The following is a 23,732-nucleotide window of genomic DNA, read 5'->3' on the forward strand; positions in this document are numbered from 1 at the left end:
AGTTTGTATCTCTAAGCTTCCCTAGAAATGTTACTATATTTTTCCTACATTTGCTTCCTGAGAACCACGAAGTGGGGGAGTTACCAGCACAGTGCGAGTCATGATTAGTCGACAGAGGGTAGAGAAGAATGTAAAATAAGAACGCATCAGCTGTTTTACAGAAGAGGAGTGTTCTTAAATAGGGCACAGCCCAGCTGGGGAGGAAGAAGGGCGGGGAACCAGCCTAGGGCTGCCCTGGTGGGTGCGGTATAATAAAAAATACATTTGGTCTTGGTCCCTAGTTCCTGGCACAGAGCTCCTAAAACCCTTGGAATTTTCTGACAGGAGCATCTTTTGTTATTCATAACCAGCCCCTTGTGACCACTCCCAAGTTTATACTAATAAAGTGACTCAAGGTTGGCCCTTGGAGAGCTTCAGGACTTGGGGAGGTGAGGAGGGGGTTGGGGGTCAGTTGGCCACAGAAAGACCAACCACGTGGTTAAGAGGATGGGAACTTTCAGCCCCACTCCTCAGTTACTGGGGGCGGGGGGATGAGGGGGTGGGTGGAGATTGGGTTATAAAAACTCTAGAACAAGATTCAGGGAGCTTCTGGGTTGGTGTGCTGGGAGGGTGGCATGCCCAGAGAGGGTATTGAGGCTCTGCACTCCCCCCAATACCTTGCCCTATGCATCTCTTCCATCTGGCTGTTCCTGAGTTGTACCCTTTCTAGTAAGCCCTTGATAGGAAAGTGCTTTCCTGATTCCGTGAGTCATTCCATATTATCCAGTCTGATGAGGGAACCCCCAGTGTATAGCCAGTCAGTCAGAAGTATGGGAGGGCCAGGACTTGCGATGCGACCAGCGTCTCAAGTGAGAGCCAGTCCTGTGGGACTGAGCCCCTCACCTGTGGAGTCTGAGCTGACTCCGAGGAGTTGATGTCAGAATTGAATTACAGGACGCCCGGCTGGTGTCAGAGAATGAGAGACCTGTCCCATTCAGTAGCCTCTAGCCACACATGGATGGCTACTGAGCACTCAAGATGCAGCAAACCCAGCTGTGTCCTGCTACAAGGGAAAACTACACACTGGATTCCAGAGACTTATGAAAAAAAGAAAAAAAAAGTTTTAATCAAATATCTCATTAGTCATTTTTTTATATTGATTATAAGTTGAAATGATATTAGGCTAAATAAAATACATTACTAAAATTAGTTTCATCTATTTCTTTCTACTTTTTTAATGTGATTACTAGGAAATTTAAAGTTACCCCTTTAGCTCACATTTGTGGCTTACATTATAGTTCTACTCAAAGTGCTGTTTTAAATGCTTTCATTTCTGAAAACTTAGGGACTGAAAACTGCTTTTCATCTCAAATTTTCACACGCAGAAAGCAACTACCTGAGGATAGGAGCGAAGAACATGAGTAATAAAGGGGAGAAGAAATTAATATTTATTAAATACATATTGACGTGCTGGAACACCCAGTACGTGGCATAATTTCACCCTAATAACTCACTCCATGATGAGCATCCTTCTCCCATCACAGAAAAAGGCACCGAGCCTCAAGCCAATGAGGTGACAGAGCAAAGACCTGAACGAAGCATCTTCCAACTTTACCTCCATTCTTTCCCACATACCAGGTCAGCAGACTTTCTCTGGCAAAAGGCCAGATAAACATTTTAGACTTTGCAAGCCTGTTGCAATGACTCAACGCTGCCATTGTATCATGAAGGCAACCACAGAACGTATGTAAATGAACAAGCCTGGCTGTGTTCTAACAAAACTCATTCACAAGAACAGCCTGGGAGCTGGGTCTGGCCCGCAGGCCATAGTTTGCCAACCCCTGCTCTACACTGTTAAAAACAAGACAACAGGCCCAAAGAGGAGTCGCCTATGCTAAGCCTCACGTCACCAAACTGGGACTTAATTACAGTTTTGGTTCTCCCAGAAACAGAATCTTAAACCAGTCAGGCAGAAATCGCCTGGTCAGCACCAGTGAGGCCATCTGCCTGGTAGACCTGCCATCCCCTAAGGGACAGTGCCACACCAACCCTAGCGGAACTTCCTTGTTCCTGCTCCCATCTTTCATTTTGTAAACTCCTCGGACCTCCTTTCTACCTGCTAGATTGGATGCTGTCCAATTCAAGAACTGCTGAATAAAGCCAGTAAGATCTTTAAAATTTACCCAGTTTTCTTTTTTAACACCATGAAGAGAAATAGCTATTCCTAAATACATGATTCTATCTATCATCAGTGCACCAAAATATAACATTTATAAAGGATATCCTTCCAAACTGCAAATTTGGTTATTGTTGAAACAAGGTTGAACTGGGCAAGACCAATTCTGCCAGTTAACTCACTGTTAGGTGTCTAAGCTTTCGCTGGACATCACAAGTAGGCCATTTAGTTACTGTCACTAGAGGTATTAACAGTAAATTATATTTGGTTTGACAAGTATGATGTATGTGACAAAATTAAATTAAAAATATAAACCCAGGGAATACATAATATAACACACGAGATGCACCAGGAAGGGGTCCAGGCTTCCAGGGCAGAGCCAGCCCTCTTCTGCAGCAGGGAGGGTAAAGGCCAGGACCCTGGCATTAACATGTGTGTGGACGTGACGTGCTCACGCCACACACTTGGTGTCACACACTTGAGCTGGGAGGAGTTACACTCGAGTGAGTCAGGGTTCTCTTTGAGACCAACATCACCCCTTCTCCCAACTCCCAGTTGTGACCAACACTCTCCAGGCAGCAGGAAAATGAAGCAAGACGATTCTGGTCAGTTATTAAACTAATTTAAAAGCTTTTAAAAATATTAACTGATCAATCTACTTCACATTACTCACTACAGATGGAAACAGTTGGGGGGAAAACACCAGGTGGAGGGAAGGCCAAGTAAAGGAAAGGTTTGGGGATTTAACTGCAGTGCAGCTGGCCAAGCTGTTCACCAAAAGACACCCTGCTACCTGGTTTTCCCTGCACAGACCACCCTGAAGGGTGCCTGGTGGACACACACACAGGGGAATACAGCACCAGAGAAAAGGCACATCTGAATGAGGTAAGAAGGGGAGAAAGAAATGCACCAAGTTCGTCCCCCCTTCCACTCGCCACCAGTACCATCCACCGCAGACATCCCCCAGTGGGGGGAGCGTCCACACTCCCTGTCTATCATGCTACAACCCCTGCTGCTTACCATGCTCACCTTTCCCCGCCTACGCCCCACCATCCCCCCTTCATTCTTTCACTTACTTTAAGTATCTTTTTAAAGGGTGTTATAAAGTGATTTCTACTGTATCTTGAGCCAATGAGGAGATGTCATCAAAATCTAATAAAGAAGTGGGCTTGCAGTTTCAGAGAGTCCTGCTCAGCAGCAAGCAAGGTCTGAACAGGCAGAGTAAGAACAAGTTAAGCTTGCACACTGTACTAGTTACCTACCACTGGGTATCAATCACCCAAACTTAGCAGCTTAAAACTGCACACGTTGATTATGTCAGTTTCTGCAGGTCTGGAGTTGGGGAGCAGCTGACCTGGGCTCTTAATTGTTAATCCACAACAGACAGCGAATACACTCACTAGATAGAGACTTACACACACACACCATTCTGAACAGTACCTCTGGGAGGTTATCTGCCTGTTCCAGGCATCGCAAATTTTAAATAAAAAATATTTAAATAAAAACTAAAAATATTGGCAACTCTTTCTGAAAATGTCCTTAGAGATCAATTACCAACTTAAAGACTAGTAGTCCCATTACCTCTGTCTTACTTGGCCAGTGACCAAAAACAGGATAATTCAGCTCTATTACCCACTTTATGCCCGGAACAAGGCTCCAAAGAACAATCTATTGTTAACAAAATAAATTCACCCTCAAAGGGAAAAGACGTGCTGTGGCTGAGGATATTCCATAGGCTATCACAGAGCCCCTTCAAAGAACAGGCCACCAGCTAGAAAGTAAACTCCAAGAGCTGACAGCAGGGCCTGGCCTTGGGAACGACCCTGAGGGAGTTCTAAAACCAGTGAGCATGGGCAGAGTCCCTGAAATTCAAGGGCTGTTTAAAGTCAGCCTGTTTTAAAGGACGTGGTAGTCACGATGTATACAAATTCTAGTCAATTTATTTTTAAAACACTGTTTTATAATCACTCTGAGATAAGGTCCTCTAGAATACTTCAATTCAAAATGCCTTTATGGAGGGGCCATGTACACTCTTTCAAAAGCAGTGTAGTTTGGGTGAAATTGATGCTTACACACCACTGAAAATCGGTGAAACCCCTGAGAGTGGCATTATGGCAACATATATCCAGAACCATAAAGACGTCCATACCAACTCTGCAACCCCTCTCTAAGGGATCTATGTTAAGGAAACAACTCAGTAGAAGAAAAGCAAAGATGCTCAAAGATGTACACAGGCACCTTACTAGTGGAGCAAAACTTCATGACCAAGTCAGGAGACTTCTTATCCAACTGATGGAACTTTCAACATTCTATGGGATAGCATGCAACAAGAAAACATTATAAAGATTACTAATAAAGTGGAAAAAATGTTCATATTAAGAATATAAAGTTGTACAAATGGTTATAAATACTTACAAGGACTAATTACAAATATGAAAAGTTTCTCTTTTAGGATGATAAGATTATAGGAGGCATCTTCCATTTTAAATACTACCTTTAAGAGTGAGTTACTATGTTGTCTTTATCATTAAAAGAAACTCCACCCAGAAAAAAAAAACAGTGCTAGAAAAGATAAGTCTCAGAAAGCCAGGTCTCAATATGGGATGTGTGCTCGGTTTGCACCTGCAGATCTTTTCACCCAGCACCGTGCAAACCCCACCTGGGAAGACCAGAGCAAGTGACGAGGAGCACTCTGCTTCCTACCTGCCTTTCTCAATCAGAAGGCAGGGGCCCCGAGTTGGACGCAGCTTTGTGGCTGCACCCTGAAGCAGAGCAGACTGCAGGCTCCTGCGGGCATGCGGTCCTTGGAGGGCTCAGACAGCCGCGCAGGAGGCGGTCTGCCCACTCAACCCCCAGCAATGAAATCCAGAGGGACGTGGATGTCTGCTCGCACACTCGCGTTAACCTGCACAGGGAAGATGCAAAGCCAGCCGACTCCAAGGGTCACTGCGCGTGTGTGCAAATAGAACACACCCAAAGAGAGGCTGCCACGACTGACACTGGGATAAACTACTCAGCTTCTCTAAATCGCTTACCTCATCCCTTACACGGGGATAAGGGCAGCCTGTAGAGTTGTAGTGAAGATCAAATTAGACAACGAAACGTTAGTGCATGAAACGTTAGGTGCTCAATAAATATCAGCAATTATTATTCCATGTTAATACTCTAGGAACTTTGCTCTACACAGTCCATCATTTTAAGGGCATTTCCAGCAGCTGGGATTTACAGTTCCATGTACGGGGAAGTGTAACGCAAGCGACGCATGCATCAATTCTTTTTCCAAATTATTTTTTATTTTATAACATATTTCTGTTAAATATGGGGCAAACACTCCAGGGACCACTTTGCCACAACACCCTGAGAACTAAAAAGTCAAACTCTTTTACACAAGAGACTTTTAAAAGTCATTGACATTTTCCTGATACTCGAAGTTATTATAAACCCTTAAGTACCAAGTCCACAAGCCAACTCAAAAACTATAACATTAAATAATCACAAATCCCAGAACACTATTTACATTGGTTTTTTTTTTTTAGCTAATAAGCTGAATATATATTTTCCCACTACAACAATTTACTTAAATTTATAAAAACAATGATTAGGCTTTTTATCTCATTTAAATATAATTCCTTTTACATGTTTCTTTTAGAGAATGGATTTTATTTTATTCACTTGGGGGATGTTTTGTCATTACTGCATGACTGGAAAGAGTTCTGTTAGGGAGCAAATTTAAATTACTTTTCTGCAATGCTAGTGTAGAGCGTCTCTGGGCAGAGGCCTAGGTCCCAGCAGCTCCATCACCCACAGGACAGCACCCGGGCCCCAACCAGGCTTGCCCTCCTGTGTCACATCCCCCCATGTCAGACGGGTGAGGCCTAGGGACTGCTTCTCAGGATGCTCTGAAATGGTTTTCATTTTATGCAATTATAGTAAAACACAGTTATTAAAATATTGTTTAAAAGACAAATCTGAGATACAGTAATATGTTCTTCTTTATTAACACACTAAACAAGAGGACGCAGCAGCAGGTCTAAGAACTACCATAATTTCAAAATAACGATGAGTAGTTACAATTTGAACACACCTCCATCCGCTGTGATGTGGTATGAAAATACCAGTCACTTCTCTGATGACTGCACGTCCCAGCTGTGCTGCCTACATTCACAACGAAGGAAACGGTCATGAGTTGCATAACAACACTTCAGTCAATGACAGACCGCATACACACAGTGGTCCCAAAAGATGAGTACCATAGAGTGGTATGGGCTATACCATCCAGGTTTGTGTAAGTACATGTAGCGGGCTATACCATCCAGGTTTGTGTAAGTACACTCTGTGATGTTCTTACAGCAACAAAATCACCTAACAACGCGTTTCTCAGAATCCCCGTCGTTAAACAACCAATGACTGCCCTAAATTTCAGATAAAACCTAGGGAAAATAAAAATGTAAGTTTTTCTCATCCCAAGTTCATGGACCCCCTGAAGTCCATTCCCTCAAAGCCACAGTCCTTGGGTTAAGGACTCCCACATTGGGGAATCACTCAGAGAACTTCATGTTAGGTCATGAACATGGGCACCAGATTCAACAAATCCCTCGATTCCAGACTTAGTGCAGCGGGGTGTAGGACGGACCTTTCAGGGCAGAGGGCTCCTTTGTTGCTGTGAATAACAGGAACGCATGTTGATGTGGAATCTGCCCCACAGGAGGAGGAGCCCGGGACTCGGACCCAGGCCCCCTGGTTTGATGCTCTGCCTACTACTTGCTACCCATTTTCTTGGGCAAGCCCTCTTCCAACTCGAGAGCTGGAAGAAAGCTTACAAGATCACCTTGTTCAACCCCACTCTTACATATGGAAACTATGCTTCCAACAGACTTGCTATTAAAAAAAAAAACCAAGACCAGCCAATTCCAAAAATGCTGTCCTTAAATCTTTTCCAGCAAAGTGGGAGTCGTCATTTTCATGTCAAGTGATTCTTCTACACATAGCCACCAAAACTCACATAAACAACCTTAAATTAGTCAAAACAGAAATTTAGGAAAAGATTTTTTTTAAATTATCAGAAATCTGCAGGTCAAAATAGAAATCATAAATTATACTTGAACACAGAGGCATGGATTTAAAGGAAATAATGTTAAAAAAAACCCACTATAGATGTTTGTATTCAGTCAATTTTAATAAACAAAATGCACTAATACAAATCGTATTCATGTGAATGAATACAATTGAATCTCTCTAATCCATGCAGCCTTGGGGAAGGTGGAACAGTAAGGAGTCTCCCCACAGGGCCTTCCACTCCCACTCTCAAATCATACCATTATTGGGGGGGAGGGGAGGCATAAAGAGGAAAGTGAAATAGGCCTTAACTCTGACCCTTTCTGTACCCAAGAGAAAAGTCATTCTCCCTCTTAAGAAGATTCTCTAGAACCTTCAGTCAGCCACTGGAAGAAAAGGGGCCTTTCCAAGACCCTCCCCAAGCCCTGAGCCAACTCCCTCCCAGCCCAGACCTCCGCTCACTTGCACACCTGAAGCTACATCACAGCCCCTGGGCAGGCCACAGCCCCTGAGCAGGCCATGAGGGCCACCAGTCGTGCTCAGGGCAGCAGTCTCTGGCCCTGTGTCCACAGATGGGGGTGCTCCCTCCCCAGGCTGAGACCATGCTGGAGTCCCAGCACCACTCAGCCCTCCCTCCAGCTGGAGAAACCACTTCAGGCCACGACCCTCCAGCTTCAAATAGGGGATCTGCCTGAGAGACAGATGGCCATTTCAAAGCAGGAGGCCTCAGGCACAGGTGAAAGCCAGAAGATTGGCTGGTGGTTTTTAATCTGCCCCAACTTGGAAAGAGTGTGAAGGACACGCTCACCGTCACATACTTACTCTCATTCACTCATACACACACATGACAAAACCATTTTCAGACAAGCCTGGCATTTGAGGGCCTCCCTATCCTGGCCCAGATTGACCTTTATATGCAGCATTCACAGCTGTAACTCCATCATGTCCCCCTCCCCTGGAACTCTGAGGGCACCACACCGAGGATGAGGTTCCCCAGAAAGCAAAGAATGACCTTAGGTTTACACAAAGTGAGCCACTGAGACGAGCATCCCGGAGGGGTTAAAACCGTGGGGAGCGGTCAGGACAGAAGCCCTTTGCAGAGGAGCCACGGGACTAGATGCTACTGGCAGGGAAGAGGTGTGGACAGCAAGGAGGAGGGCGGGAGCCTGACTCTGGACACACGTACACATTCAGGAGGAAAAAGTTAGAAGGATTCAAATGGTAATACAGAGCAGTGGTTCTCAACCTTGAATACGCATCAGCACCACCAGGGCAACTTGTTCAACAGGAAGAATTCCAAACCAAGCCCTCCCAGGAGACTGAGTTAGTAGGTCTAAAGCAGGCCCTGGGAATCTGTGTTCCTAATAAGTCCCCCAGGACCACATTCTAGAAACACTGTGCTGGAGCAGCTCCTAGCTTCCCTCCTCTGGAATAGTACCAAAGGGCAGTGCAACCATGCCTTCTACCACACTGAGAATCTCCCTCTCACCAGAAGAATACATCAACCTCCAAGGCAGAATTCCAAATAATGAATGTAGATACACCTCCCTTGAGGAGGCAGAACATAACTCCACCCTGTTCAAGTGACCTCCTCCCCAAGACTGCAGCGCGGACAGAGGAAAAACCAGTTAACTTTACGATGGAAAAGCCTGACAGACACCACTTCAGCCAGGCAGTCAAGGCCAACATCAACAGTGACTGTCACATCGATGGTGTGTCACCTGGATAAGATGCAATGAAAATGGCACTCACCTCTGGGCTCTTCCCACCAAAAACCCTTAACCCCAATCTAACCATGAGAAAAGCATCAGACAATTCCCAACTGAGGAAAGGTCCATAAAACACCTGACTAGTATTCCTCAGAACTGTCAAGGTCATCAAAACAAGGAGAGTCTGAGAAACTGTCACAGCCAAGAGAAGCCTAAGGAGACATGACGACCAAATGTAATACGGTCTCCTGGATGGGAACCCGGGCCAGAAAAAGGACATCAGGTAAAAATTAGGAAAATCCAAATACAGCATGGACTTCAGTTAATAATAATGTACCAATACTGGCTCATCAGTTGTGACCTATGTACCATAGTGATGTAAGATGCTAATAACAGGGGACACTGGATGGTGGGTATGGGAACACTCTGTACTATCTTTGGAATCTTTCTATAAATCTAAAACTGTTATAAAATTAAAGGTTTACTTAAAAATATGTATGCACTATATATACTACACATAAGTACATATATGCAAAGCATAACATGGATGACTTTCAACAATTACAAACTGAATTTTGGAAAAGTAAAAACTATAGTCAACAAAAGGACATACACATATTGATTAACTTAACACAACAGAACAAGGTTATTACATGGTTGACACAGTACCATTTTGGTGTTCTTCAAAAAGAGAACACATTATGTGTACCTGAATATGTAAAATAATATACTGCATGAGTTTGTAAACAAACAAAAAAACCATCCTCCCTTGAATGAGACCCAAAACAAATGTATTTGACATACATTAAATGCTCTCCTACTACAGCCCCCAAGAGCCAGGAGTCAATGAATTCCAATCAATATTTAAAATTGCATCACAAAACTCATATCTCAAATTAAATTCTCATTATTCTCAAATTAAGTTCATTCCATCACTAAGCATTAATTACAGTGTATCACAAATTAATTACAGTATATCACAGAAACTATTTTACACTAATCCACGTCATCAGAAGTTAAAGGAAATGTAAACTGGTGCATGTGAAATGGAGGACAAATCACTAATTATTACTTTAATTGTTTTGAATGCTAGCCTTAAGTTATTTCCAGACGCTGAACAGAGCTGAAACAGCAACACCGAAACTGCTCCACCTTTGGAAAACAGTTTCATACCAACTTGCTGTCAAAATGGCACAATGATTTGGGTGCTAGATTAAGCAGAAGGCAACAATTTGAAACACTGCATTTAAAAAATATAAAAAAGAACATCTATAATGGAAAAAGAAACAGTTCAAGTTTCAAAGGAAACAAACGAAAGGAAACACACTTCAAACAAGACCATGAGTAGGATAAAAACGAACCCGTAAAATGTCTGGACAGGACTGATTTACAACACTCATTACCAATCCAGGCAAAGTGGTAATCTGACTAAGGAAAGCTTTTCAACACTAAAATGTAATGGTGTAATGCATTTATACCATTATCATTAAAAAAAGGGAATAAGGAAGTATTAGTGTGTGCTACCTAACACCAGCATTCCATTAAAAGCACCAACAAGTAGTTTTATTAATTTTTAAGATCTAAAGGTCTTAAGCAATAAATAATATGTAAGTAGAGTTTACATTGTCTGAAAATTACGGACTAGCTGACCCAAAACTCAAATGCTCATCCTAAGCAAACTGACAGCATGCCCCTCACCCAGACCCTGGAAGAACAATGGCAACCCCAGGAAGGGAAATTAGGGTGCTGGCCCCAGCTGTGGTGGAGACGGAGGTTTACAACTGGCACGTGGGGCCGTCTCTGCTCAGCCGGCATTCCACTGTCTCCAGGGCTGCCTGTACACTGAGGAGTTTCTAAGGAACTTGAAGAAACTATGAACCTTCCCTGGAATAAATGAAATGAATTCTACCTGGCCCTGGGGACTTTCCATGCGTCTTCCCTTGTATCTCCTCCAGGACCCCACAGAGAGGTAACAGTCATTTTATAGACTTGTTAATCGGGATTAGAGTCCATCGTGAACCTGTAAAATCAATTCCGCATTGGTTTATAAGCCCCTTGAGGGCAGGTCTTTGTCTGGCCGGCCTCTGGATTTCCATAGACCTGGCAGGGTGCCTCGCACTCACATAGCTGCACTCAAAAGTATTAATTGTGTGACCATTCAGCTACAGCAAAACTGGGACGGCAGAGTCCAATCTGATGAATAATGCAACTTTTCTTACATCCCCACACACATGCTCTTTCCGTCCTCTAACTAGGTTCACAAAAAGCACCAGCAAAATAAATTTACCACATAAGTCCGTTCACTCCACTCTGCTCTGAAGAAACTTCTCTAATAAGAAACCGTACAATTCACATTTTTAAACAGGGCATGCTAGAGCTATAAAAGGTCTTAAAAAACACTGGAGTTAAGCCCTTGTTTCACAGACGACAAAACAGAGGTCAAGAGAGGTTAAAAATTAGCTGTGCAACTTGAGCCAAATTAGTAGCAGGTGAAAAGGAGACTCTATATCTCTACTCATACGAAGCGAGATTTCTGAAGTTCAAGTTTAAACTAGGTGTTACTCAAGTTCAGAACGATACTGTTTTAATCCAGCTCCTATTATAATTACAAGGCAAGAAGTTACTGCTTAAAGGCAAACACTTTATTTTGAGGGAGGAGATTTCATTAACTTAAATACAAAGCCCTAACAAATTGGGGCATCTCACACACATCCCAGACCTGACGCGCTGCTGAGAGCGTGAGCCTGAGGTCTCCCCTAGGTCACTCACCAGCAAGACCCCTACAGGCCAGTCACAGTGCCCTGTGACCCACACTTTCCTCATCAACACAGCGGCTGAGTGACAGCACCTGCCTCCCGCCACCAACGCTGCAAGAATGCAATGATACACAATAACAATGAGATACATACATTGTTTATAGCACATAACTTCTGCACTATCACTTCTGTCCAAAGAGTTACTATTATTTTTCAGAGATCTTTCTCAGTCCACACCAGGAGGGGAGGATTAAGGAAAAGAAAAGACTGATTGTACTTTTAACTATCTCTACCAAGAGAAGTTCAAAAATTTACGAAATGCTGATTTTGTGTCCTAGTAACAGCACAGGAAGAGAGGCGATAAGAAACAACAAGGTAAAAAGGAAGAGTAACACAACAGGAAATGATTTATACACAACAGATCTAGATAAAGCCAAGGAGACTTCTAATTGACAGCCCTCTTAATTTCCAGGCTTATCCTACTTTATCAAGTAAGAGCTACTTATAAAGAAGAACGGACATCGACATCATACACCAGGCCAGCTAATAGGCACCTCTGCCACTAACCTAGACGCTGGGAGTCAGAGACTAACAGCCAAATTATAATTTTCCCTTTCCTCTTCCCTGGATAAGGTCTAATTTGTGGTATTTTTGTTCTCTCTCCCCTGAAGGGTTTATGTTTTAGAACTATACAAAGAAGGAAATAAAACATTCGGAAGCTAACAGATGTGACCAGCTGAAAGATTATCAGGCTGAACCTAGAATCTTACAAACTCTGGTAACAACAAAAAATGTTTTTTCTATAGACAATCACCACCTGTAAAGATTCTGAGCTAAGTAAACAGATGTCTTTGATTAGACCAAACTCTGAAAATCAATTATTTATTAAAAGCAATTGACAAGGGACCCCTATTACTTTCTTGTAAGTGGACATTATATGGGGAATGTGTTTTTAATCACAGTTTAGCCAGATATCAAAATGCTTCCTACAAATCAACACTTTCTATTTATATGGTCCAAATATGTAGAAGAAAACTAAAAAAGCAATGTACACCAATACTTTACCACTAACATTACAGATAAACCATGCCTAAGTCAGTTATATTAAAGTAAGTTTCTCCTTTATATACTTAACTGCAGAGGTGTATGAACAGTGTTTAGCTCTCTAAATAGGTATTATTTTTCACGTTTATAAAAATGGAAGAAAAAAATGATCTCCAAAAGGGCAACTGTGTGAAAGAATACAGGTGCCATTAATTTAAAGGTTGAAGGAAAGCAGAGCCCCACTCACTCACATCCAGGTGGCTGAAATACTGACATTTTGGGCTTGTTAATTCTCTGTTGTGGGGGCTGTCCAGTGCATTGTAGGGTGTTGAGCAGCCTCCCTGGCCTGTCGCACCAGATATCAGGAGCTCTTCCCAGTCATGACAATTAGAAAACGTCTCCAGATTTTGCCAAATGTTCATGTGGGTAAAACTGCCCCCAGTTGAGAACCACTTATCTATATACAGGAGTGGAGGTTCAAGTCTGAATTAACTTTTTAAAAATATTAACATTTAAAAGGTATTTTTGTGTTTGCAAAAGTGAATTGCTTTTATTTCTTAATCCAAACCTAACAGCTAGGGCCAGCCCCGTGGCTTAGTGGTTAAGTGCTCGCGCACCGACGCACCACTTCGGCCATGCTGAGGCCGCATCCCACATATAGCAGCTAGAAAGATGTGCAGCTATGACATACAACTATCTACTGGGGCTTTGGGGGAAAAAACATAAATAAAAAAAAAAAAAACCAAACCTAACAGCTAGCAAGATCCAAAAATGGATGGGAATTCGCATCTATTTATGTGCAGTATGTTGACATATTTTGAACATATTTGTTGAAAATATTTTCTTCCTTTGACAAGTAACCATCACTGACCTGAGGCATTCAAGACAAGAGAATGTTTCCTGTCCAGGGCTGAGTACATCAGGTGCACGGCACAATTAGGTTGAAGCAGCAACATATTCAACACTTGAGCCTTAATATATGATAAATCAACTGAGCTTCGGTTACATCCAGGCTCGCTTCTAAACGAAAATTACGACAGCAGTGTCTGTCATGCCCTCTCCCCTTTTCCTAGAAGATAATGGCATCGTTTCTTTATAGCTGCCACTGGGTCTTATCTACTGAGCCATCTAAAACAGACCCACTAAGGAAACTACAAGAAGGGACCTGAAGCAAGACAGATGGCTTAATAAAGAGGAGAGAACTTCTAAATAGAAGCTGGGTAGGTCCAAAGAAGGCAATAACTGGAACATGTAAAGAGAAAACCATATGAGTGCAGGTAATGAAGGCAGATGGAAAACAGACGACTTGAAGATAAATGGCCGGGGGTGGGGAGTACATTCAGTGAGTCATATACAAATGTGAAACATACAGGGGAGAACCAAAAGAATGGAAAGAAAAATCTGTTTTTATATCTGTCTTGCCAGATTCTGCTCCTAAATATGTTTCTCAAAAAAAAAAAGTAGTTTGATGAAAATTCACTATTCACCTATATCAAATTTCCTGAAACTGTCTCTAAAATAACTCCCTGAATCCCTTGTTATTTCTTGATCTCTCAAAAATACTCAAGCAGCTTGCAGTTTTTATGTCAATGTCCCCAAGCTGGCTTCCATCACTCAGAGCAGTAAGAGAGCTGTTTATCACCAATTCAGACCTCTCCCCACACCCCCCACCCCCATACACACAGACTTGAAAACTGGGATTGCTTGCAAGCTTGCAAGGTGATGGTCCTTAAAAGGAACACAGCTGGCAAGAGGGAAAGACAGCAACTGCTCTGCTCTTCTGTAACCAGGCTCATAAGTGACATAATTAAAATATTTGTTGACTTACAGACATCCCTTAATACTCAGCCAAAATTCATGAGACATTAAACTGAGGCACATCCTTCAAGGCAAATCGATGGAGACATTGATGGGGCTTTGTCCTACAAGATGGCCACTGGCACCTTCCGAGGCATTTCACTATGATCTTGGCTTCTTCTAACGTTTCTCACTAGCTGCCACCCCCACCCTTGCTGGGAGAATTATTAAGCTTGTTTAAGGAAATAAATCTTTGCGGCTACTCCTCCTGGAGCACGCTACATGTAGAGCTGGCCACATGAGAAGCGGCTGGACAGCAAATCTAAGCCTGTGAATCCAAAGCGGCTGCCCAAGTTGCAGCCCATCTGAAACCAGTGTGGCCCTGAGTCTTGGGGCACACAGCAGCTTCCCACAACACAGACAGCAGACTCTTGGTTGTATCTCAGTACCATCTGCTCTGGGGTAAGGCTGCCCAACACTTTGACAGCCTCAAGGGTTTTCCAAAAACGGAAGAGTAGGTTTAGGACGGGCTGGCGCTACAAAACTCGCGTGAACGGCAGCCAGTGTCAAAGCTCCCATCAGAACCTTGTAACAGCAGTCTTCCAAATCCAGGCAGAGACTTGACCTGGCCTCTCTCATGACTTCAGAAGTAGATTTTCAAAGCCATTCTGCGATTCTTCAAGACTTGCACAGGCGTCGTAAGAGCGCAAAAGAACAGGACTTGACATGTTGGGCTCCAAGGTTTTCAGCAAGCATCTACCTAGCTACCTTCACTTTATTAATGGTGACTCACGAAGGAAAAAATAGAAGCAGCTGAGAATGGCCTTCCAAAAGGTGTCCCAACAATACCAGGGCTCGGGGCCAAGCAGAAGAGTGAGAGAACACTCACTCCTGCCGCCTCAGTCCCCACGGTAGTGGAAATGGGGGGAGGAGGGCGTCTATGAAGGGGCACAGTCACACAGACCTATCCAACAGTACCTACACGGCAGGCTTGCAGGTCATTCTCAAATTACAATGCTGTTACTATAAAACAGAAAAACCTCCTCACTCACCCAGTCATACTGCAAATCCCTCAGCAGTGGTTCTCAATGTGTGGTGCCCATCCCAACACAGATCACAGGACAACTCACCTGAAAAGCGAATTCTCAGGCCCCACTCCAGATCTCTGCATCAGACACTCTGGGGTGGGTCCTGCCACTTGAGTTTTAAGGAGCCCTCCAGGGGATGCTCCATGCTGATGTCCATGTCGGAGCTGGAGTTTGCCCATTTGAAGACCACTGGCCAGCGGTATACAGGAAGGAGGGGCTCAGGGAGAGGAGCAGCAAGGCCAACGGTGTTCAATAATGCTCCTCTGGGACCCTCCACAGCTACCCCTCCATGACCACTCAAGCAGCTACTAATTATTCCTAGGCCCTTCCAAACTTCAGGCTTCCTCCACAACTTGGCTGATAAGAGGTTCCCAGAATAAACCAATATCCAAGCTCTACTCCCTATCAATGATTTTCCATCAATGTTTCTCAAATCCTATACCATAATAAAAGTTTACGGTTCTGTTTATGTATTTTCAGATACATATCAATGAAGAGATGGTGGCCTAGTTTAGTGGTTAAGGGCAGAGACTCAGAAGTCAGACGCCTGAGTGTGAATTCCAGATCTGCCATTCACTAGCTATGTGACCTTAGTATCCTTAGCTATCAAGATAAAAACAGAAAGCAACCACTTGCGATTTTTGAGAGGATTCAATGAGTTATGAGGATTCAATGAGTTTTTGTTTTGTGTAAAGTGCTTAGAACAGTAATTTCAATGTCGGGGGGGGCGGTGTGGTAGGGGAGAAGCCAATGATCACTAAAGAAAATATGATTTTAGATTTTAGCTTCTGTACTTATAAATTAAGTACTTAACATACATCAGAAATACGTTGAATACTAATACCCAAAAGTGATGTTACATTGGTAACTTAACCTCTAGAAATCAAAACACGTTTTAAAATATTTGTAAAACGTACAAAGCATTTTGATTATATGTAACTGAATCTGATTTTAGCATTCTAAAATTGTTTGCATGCATGAAATATTACATCACTCCTTGTAACTATGTAGATTATACTTTTCCCCCTAAGGAGTTGTTTCTACTATGTCTTTTTAGCTATCTCAACTTTAGAAAATACAGAGTAAATGAAGTTTAAATCATAAAGTATATAGACCTGCACTCTCCAATATGGCAGCCACTAGCCGCACATGGCTACTGACCGCTCCAGACGTAAAGAGACGCACTGATGTATGCCGTAAATGTAGAACACACACTGGATTCCAAAGACTTCACAAATAGAAGAATGTGAACTATCTCATTATAATGTTTTATATTGATTACATATAGAAATAAAAATATTTGAGATCTACTGGGCAAAATAAAATATATCATGAAAATTAATTTCACTTGTTTCTTTTTACATTTTTAATGTGGCTACTAGAACATTTAAAATTACATCTGTGGCTCCCATGTGTGGCTCCATTATATTTCAGTGGGACAGCACTGCTCTTGATAAACCATCACCTCAAGGGGCATCTGCAGGGAAACACTCCACATTAAAACAGACACACACAGCATTTTCTGCACTCAGTCTCTCCTCCTCTCATAAGGGTCATACACAAATTTGAAGCGCAAAGCTGTAGTTGTGTAGAGATGCCATTATTACAAGGGGTAACACTGAATCAGCCCCAATGTACAGAAGTCTTCAAAAATAAACTGATTATAAACTTTGGCGTTCTGTTATCACAATTAGCAAAGTGCCATTCAGTCTGTAGCCACAGGTGACTGCAATGGCTCAGGGTAGGGGTGTGGGACATATGTAGAGGCAGGGAACCAGTGAGGGAGCCCAGCTGTGCCACACTGAGGACTTGGGACACTGATCTGAAGGCAACGGGGAGCCGCCAATGTGGACCATGGCCATACTTGGATATTAGGGTGCAGTGAGCAGGATGGATTGGCAAGAGTGGTTAGAAATGTATTTTGACAGTCCAAGTGAAAGAGGAAATAAAAAGCACAGCAGGGCTCAGGCTTAAGAGATCTTTTGGAGGTAAAATCAATAATATTTGGGAAGCAAGGGATGACCGACTGAATCGATGATGGGGACATTAACTGAGAAGGCAAGCAAGTCAGGAGATGGTGAGTACAGCTTATGATATTCAGAGTTTTAGGTGGAAATGATGGGTAAGAAGTTGGATAATTCATGTGATGAATGAATGACTGAATGAATCACATACAGATCTGGAGCTGGAGAGCTGTCAGTCACACAGACACACCCCCTGCCTTGTGTAACCATCCTGAATACCTCAAACTGGCCTAGGTGAGAAACTAGCCTGCGGTGCTCAGGGTGTGCTTGACCAAACACTGTCATGCACACCCACTGAAGGGACACTGGTCACGTGGCGAAGACTGCAAGTCATAGCCACAGCAGGCCCAGGGTGGATGGTGTCTCTGCCCTGGGCAGCTGTCAGCCCCACCCTCTCACTTTGTTCTCTTCATCCAGGGCCAGGAAACACTTTCATTTCCATACAAAATCCAACACTTTCCACTTATCTGGTATTTTATCACGATCCGGATCCAAAAGAACGTGCCTGCAGTTGAGCCTGCCCACATTGAGGGGAAGCATTCATAAACGGAATTAAGTTCAACACTGTTTTCTCTCTCAATCATTCTATGCAAACCTGCCCAGCATCTGGAAGCCCAGCACCAAGGCTTCTTCCCTGTTTCCAGGTCTGTGACTAACAACGAGCTGCCGTTCCTTCCTCACCTCTGACTGCTCTGTGACCATCCCTGGCAGGGGTCCTCAAATAAGCAAATTCCAGATCTGGCTGAAGGAAGCAACAGGACTTCCTATCCTAAAATAACCAGCCTTGTTTTTGAACACAGAGTCACACACTGTTATGAACTGAATTGTCTCCCCAATACTCACATGTTGAAGCCCTAACCCCCAACGTGATTGTATTTGGAGACAGAGCCTTTGGGGAGGTGATTAGGGATAAATGAAGTCCTAAGGGTGGGGCCCTAATCCAATAGCACTAGTGTCCTTATAAGAAGAGGAAGAGACACCAGAGACTCTCCACACGCAGCGAAGAAAGGGCACGCGAGGACACAGCCAGAGGGTGGGCATGTAGTCGCCAGGAAGAGAGACTCACCAAGGACCAAATCTGCCAGCGCCTTGATCTTGGACTTTGCAGCCTCCAGAACTGTGAGAAATAAATGTCTGTTTGACACCCAGTCTGCGGTATTCTGTTATGACAGCCAGAGCAGACAAATGCACACATTAAACAGGAAGAAGCACCCTTCAACTCGTGGAGCCTTTCCAGGGTAATGCTGGCTCACAACAGTGAAGCTGCTCCTGTCCGTCTACCCTGAAACAGCTCATCTCCAGAGTCAACTCACACAGAGATCTGCTCCCACCAATACCTGCTCACATCTGCCACACGGCAAAGGCACGCCCAAGGCCCGCGACCCTCCACTCTGCTCCATCAGTATTGCTAGAAGATCAGAAGCCTCGTGAAACAACTGTCTCCAGCACCATCTGGACGTTCCTTATCCACTGCCTTCTTAGCAGGGGCGCAGGGCTCCAAAGAGAAGGAGTCAAGTTCAAGCCTCGTCATCCTTCTCCATGAGCTCCAGTCTCCTCACACAGAATAAGGGCCAAGTCCATTTTACGTTATTTCAAATATTAAATATGATGGCACACATGAAGAGCAATTTGTAAACTATAAATTACCACACAAGCATTAGCATCTATTATTCTTATCTGACTACAGCATCTTCATTAATCCCCGACCAAAAAAAAACCATCCTACTTTCCAAAACTGTCTCAAAAGAGGAAATCACAATATTTAAATTGAGTGCACTTGAAACTTCTTTTCTTAAAAACATTAAAAATACCAAAGGTAGAAAGAAGTACAGTGGCACCAAATAACTAACTTACCAGGCCAGGATAGCAAATGCTTTGCCCGAGTTTCCAGTTCAGGTTGACATGGACAATCTCCTAAAAAATAAAATATTCAGCCAACCCACTTGGTGGTTATGCCGTTGGGTTTGGTTTTTGGTGTTTGTTTTTTGTTGGTTTAAGTTTAGCTTCAGGACTATCAAGGATTCATTTGATAAAGAATTTACCAAATAGAGAGGCCACCAGACCAAATTCTCCCACCGCCTGGACAGCCTGGGGACAAAAACCTTCCACAATGTCACAGAGGTTCTGAGTCGAGTACAAGGATTCTGGAGATCTCTTATTACTCCCATCTCAGTGGAACCTTGAGCCCTCATAACTCAACAGGCCCGGAGCTCAAGATTCATGTGTTCTATCAGTGTGCGCTGGCCATCCATGTGTATAGGGTATGGACACAAAGAAACCACAGGGCAGACTGTGACAAATGCCTGTGTATGTGCCGGGGGGAGGGTATAACTTGCTGATGTTGATTATACCTTCAGAAATATACATACTTTGGGATCCATTCAAAGTGAAATGCAGGAAAAGAAAAAAATAGTCTAATTTTTTAAACTGTGTTACTAAATGGCCTAAAGAAATAAAAAACTATTTTTACTTTAGCTGCATACTTTTGATAACCCATTAAAAGGCTGTCTTGACCTTCTTCTAAGCTGCTTTTCAAGCATTTAACAACATACATGATATGATTTTTAGCTTAGGCCCTTTGAAATGCCATGAAAGGTTTCAATCATTCATCCTAAGAAAGAGAAACAATTTGGAAGCACCACTTGCAATCCCTCTAGATGGGAAAACTAATTTCCTAAGCCTCTTGGATGAGTTGTGGGGAGTTTCCAGTTCATTTGTGAAAAAAGTTAGCTTACTAGTTTTCCCAAACATCATCCACCGCCCTGCCCTGCAGTTCCAGCAAGCAATCTTCAGCTCTTCAGTCAATCAGCCTCATCTTTAATGCTGGAGGACCGTGTCCACGAGCCCCCTCTCCCCCAGTGCACACTGAAGCATGTGTGTCCCAGAGAGCAACACAGCCTCATGGCCAGGGCAAATGAAGCTAACGCAAGTGATCAAGTAAAGGACTCCAGGTCACTCCGGGCAATCAGGGAGTCTTTAGGGTATTTCGAAAGGTTATCCAGTTTGTGCACATACAAGGAAGATTTCCGGTGTATTTAATATGGATGATAGCGCGTTTCCAAACACTGTGTACTTAAGACCTACTGTTTCTTGGAAAACTTCAATAATCCCCCAATGCAAATGACAGAAGCTGGGAATATGACAGGGTCAAACAGATCAGGGATGAAGAGAATTTAAGTATATAGCATGTAATAAAGCAAAACACAAAGCCTGGAAAACTGAGTACAGCTACTTGAAATGCATCTTAAACAAGCCCCGCCCATTTTAAAAGGGCCAGTTTCTCCACAAGTGGGCAGAGGGGGTGAGGGAGCAGTCAATTCTCCAGTGGCAATTTGTGACTCAATGTCATCCTGCGTTCCAGGATCAATCCTGTTAGTGTTTATGTAGCAGCTGAGAAGCTCGCGGCCCAGGTGAGGCCTCCAGGAGAGGAAGCTGAGTTGGGCTGGGCACCTCCACAAGCTTACCACTGCTTACAGCTCTCAATTTCAGCCTCAAGGAGCTGCAGCCAGAAGATCGCTAAGATCCAGCCACTTTGTTCAATCAAAAGTACATCTAACCAACCTCCAGGAGAGAAACACTAAGAGAGGATTTTCCCTGGTGGTCACTTCTTCACAAGCATGATTAACACTGGTTTCTCAGGAAAGCCCTGTTCCAAATACCTAAAAACCTTCATCTACAGCCCACTCTCCCGGTGAAGCCCACTTCTCCAGCTGCCCACTGACCACCATTCTCTCTATATAAACGCCACACATGCTCTAGTCCTGTTACTAATATACCCGTTTATCTACCAACACTGGGTAAGTGAACTAAGGGAGTGTTCAGTAGCAAAGTTTAGATGTTTTGATAAATTAAAGCAGCCCAGGTTAATTTCATTTTCAGTCACTTTAACACTTGAAAAGCACTGTTGCTAAGGATATCAAATGCAGTGGTATGAAACACACCCCAAATTACTCTCATTCCTACCAAAATCCCTTCCTTCCGAAAAGCCGGACTGGGCCTAGACCAGGAAGGAGCTCCCACACCTGTGGGTCCGCGGGAAGCCATGCCCACGGGCCTCTCGGGGTTCAGTCTTTTTGGGGGGAGTCAATCGAAGGAGTAGGCATGCGCGATGTTTTAGGCTCCCCAGGCCCAGCCCTTGGGCCTACTCATCCCATTATGCAGACGCAAACTTTGCAGATTCAGCCCTAAACCTGTCGGCAAAATAAACAAAGCCACATAAAGGAGAAATTGCCAACCTGAATTGTCCGAAGTGACAGAGGCCGACTACACACACGTTCCTGCTTTGTCCCTGAAGCTGTTACAGGGCCAAAGTCAGGTGCCTGGTGTTCGTCAGCCAATGACCCCCAGCATCCCGCGTGGACCTTCCAAGGCGATCGTTACTGTTTACAAATGAAAGCGCTTTGCAAATTAAACCCCTCCACACGATGCCCCGATAACTGCGCTCACAAGGGAGTTACCGTCAATACCTTAAAAGTCACACACCAAATTCTTCCAGAACCACTTGGTAGTTAAATCACTCTGAATAAACCAAGAGGGCAGAGCGATTGTGAGAAACTTTCTTTCGGGTGGCTGTAAGAGAGTCCTGTAAATCTGGGACAGGACGCAGAGCCTGAAACCCGGCACAAAGCGCCCTTCGCCGAGGCGAGGACCTCCTTTATGCGATGTGACAGCAGCTTTGTGCGGGGTCATAAACAGTCCAATAAACACAGTAAGTTCTCCGGGCTGCGCTCGGCCTCCCGCGTCCCTGCGCTGGGGCCGGGCGATCCCCGGCCATTCCTCCCGGGGACTCTCGCCCAGGCGACCTCGGCCACCGCACGGCCCCACGCCGGCCCCCGGCTCCGCGCCCGCGGCCGGCCCGCAGGCCGGGCGCTCCCCGCGCGCCCCGGGGTCTCTGGTCCCGGAACCCCGCGCCCAGGCCGCTGCCTTGGCGGCGCCAGCGCCGACCCCGGAGGGTGGGGGCTGGGAGGGCGGCGGGAAGGTGCGGAGCCGGGAGGCGCGGGCAGTCCGCCGCCACGGGGGCCAGGCCGCGGCGGGGCCGAGGGCACCAGGGGGGCGCGAGGGACCCGCTCCCGCAGCCTCCTCCCGGGCGCGCCCCGCCCCGCGAGCCCCGCCGCGCTCCAACTCTGCCGAGCGGCCCAAGTTGGCGGCCCCCGCCCCGGGCCGGCCGGCCGCGCTTACCTCGCCGAGGGCCGCCCGCCGAGGCCGGAGGGCAGCGGCGCGGGTCCCGGGGCGGCGGCCGCACCGCGCCCGCCCAGGCGCCGCTCTTTGTTTGCGCCGCTCCCTCCTCCCGCCGCGTGGCGGACGCTGCCGGCCGGGCGGACCCCGCCGGCCCGGGCGCCCGAGCCTCCCCGCCGCCGAGTCCTCCCCGCCGCCCGCCGCCCGCTCGGCCGCGCGGCTCCGGCCTGACGATCTCCGCGGCGGCGGCGGCGACCCCTCCCCCGGCGCGCAGCGCCCGCCCCTCCGCGCTCTTCCTCCTCCTCCCGCCGCTCCTCCCCGGCCGCCGTGACACCGCCCAGGGGCCGGCCCAGGCCCGTGCGCCGGCGGGGGCCCGAGACCCCCCGGGGGGCGTGCAGGCAGCTCCCGGGCCCGCGCGGCGGCCGGGCTCGGGAACGGCGCCCGGAGGGGACCGGGCTCCGCATGCCCTGCCTGGGGGGCGCGCGGCCGCCCGGCCCCGGGGAGACCCGGGCGCCAGGGGGAGGAACGGGTCTCCGCTCCCAAAACTGCTCGCACGGGGAGTAGGCGTCGGGGAGGGGTGAGGGGACAAGAGACGAAATAAAGACAGCAACTTCCACCCTGAAAGGACTGGTGGGTGATCTGTCCATCCTCTTTTTGTTTGATTTTCTTATCACGGCGCTCTAGTTGTTTGGCGACCGCCCCCCTCCCGGAAGCATTCCCACGGCACTCTGAGCAAAGCAGGCCTGTTGTCCATCAGAAAAGTGACTTACATAAAAATGTCACTTCCTCTCTGTAATTGCTTGTGAGCATTTTTATTTATTTGCCTTGTATCTATTTACTTTCCCAACCAGACACTCTTACTCCATCTTTCCTGTTGGAAGCACTTCTTAAGACGAGAGGAACCCAACCTCAGCTGCCTCCCCTGCGTC

At 45.5% G+C, this 23,732-nt stretch overlaps 1 protein-coding gene across 3 annotated transcripts in view; it reads right to left on the reverse strand.

The window, feature by feature from the left end:
- The window catches only part of NCK2 (NCK adaptor protein 2), a 136,361-nt gene extending 113,373 nt beyond the window's left edge, over nt 1-22,988 (reverse strand). For all 3 annotated transcript variants that reach the window (XM_058534366.1, XM_058534363.1, XM_058534367.1), the window contains exon 1: nt 22,807-22,988. The gene's annotated coding sequence lies outside the window, so the exon portion shown is untranslated. The remainder of the gene's footprint in view (nt 1-22,806) is intronic.
- Between the last annotated feature and the right edge of the window lie 744 nt (nt 22,989-23,732).

Source organism: Diceros bicornis, chromosome 40 (genome assembly GCF_020826845.1).
Source record: "Diceros bicornis minor isolate mBicDic1 chromosome 40, mDicBic1.mat.cur, whole genome shotgun sequence".
Taxonomy (NCBI): Eukaryota; Metazoa; Chordata; class Mammalia; order Perissodactyla; family Rhinocerotidae; genus Diceros; species Diceros bicornis.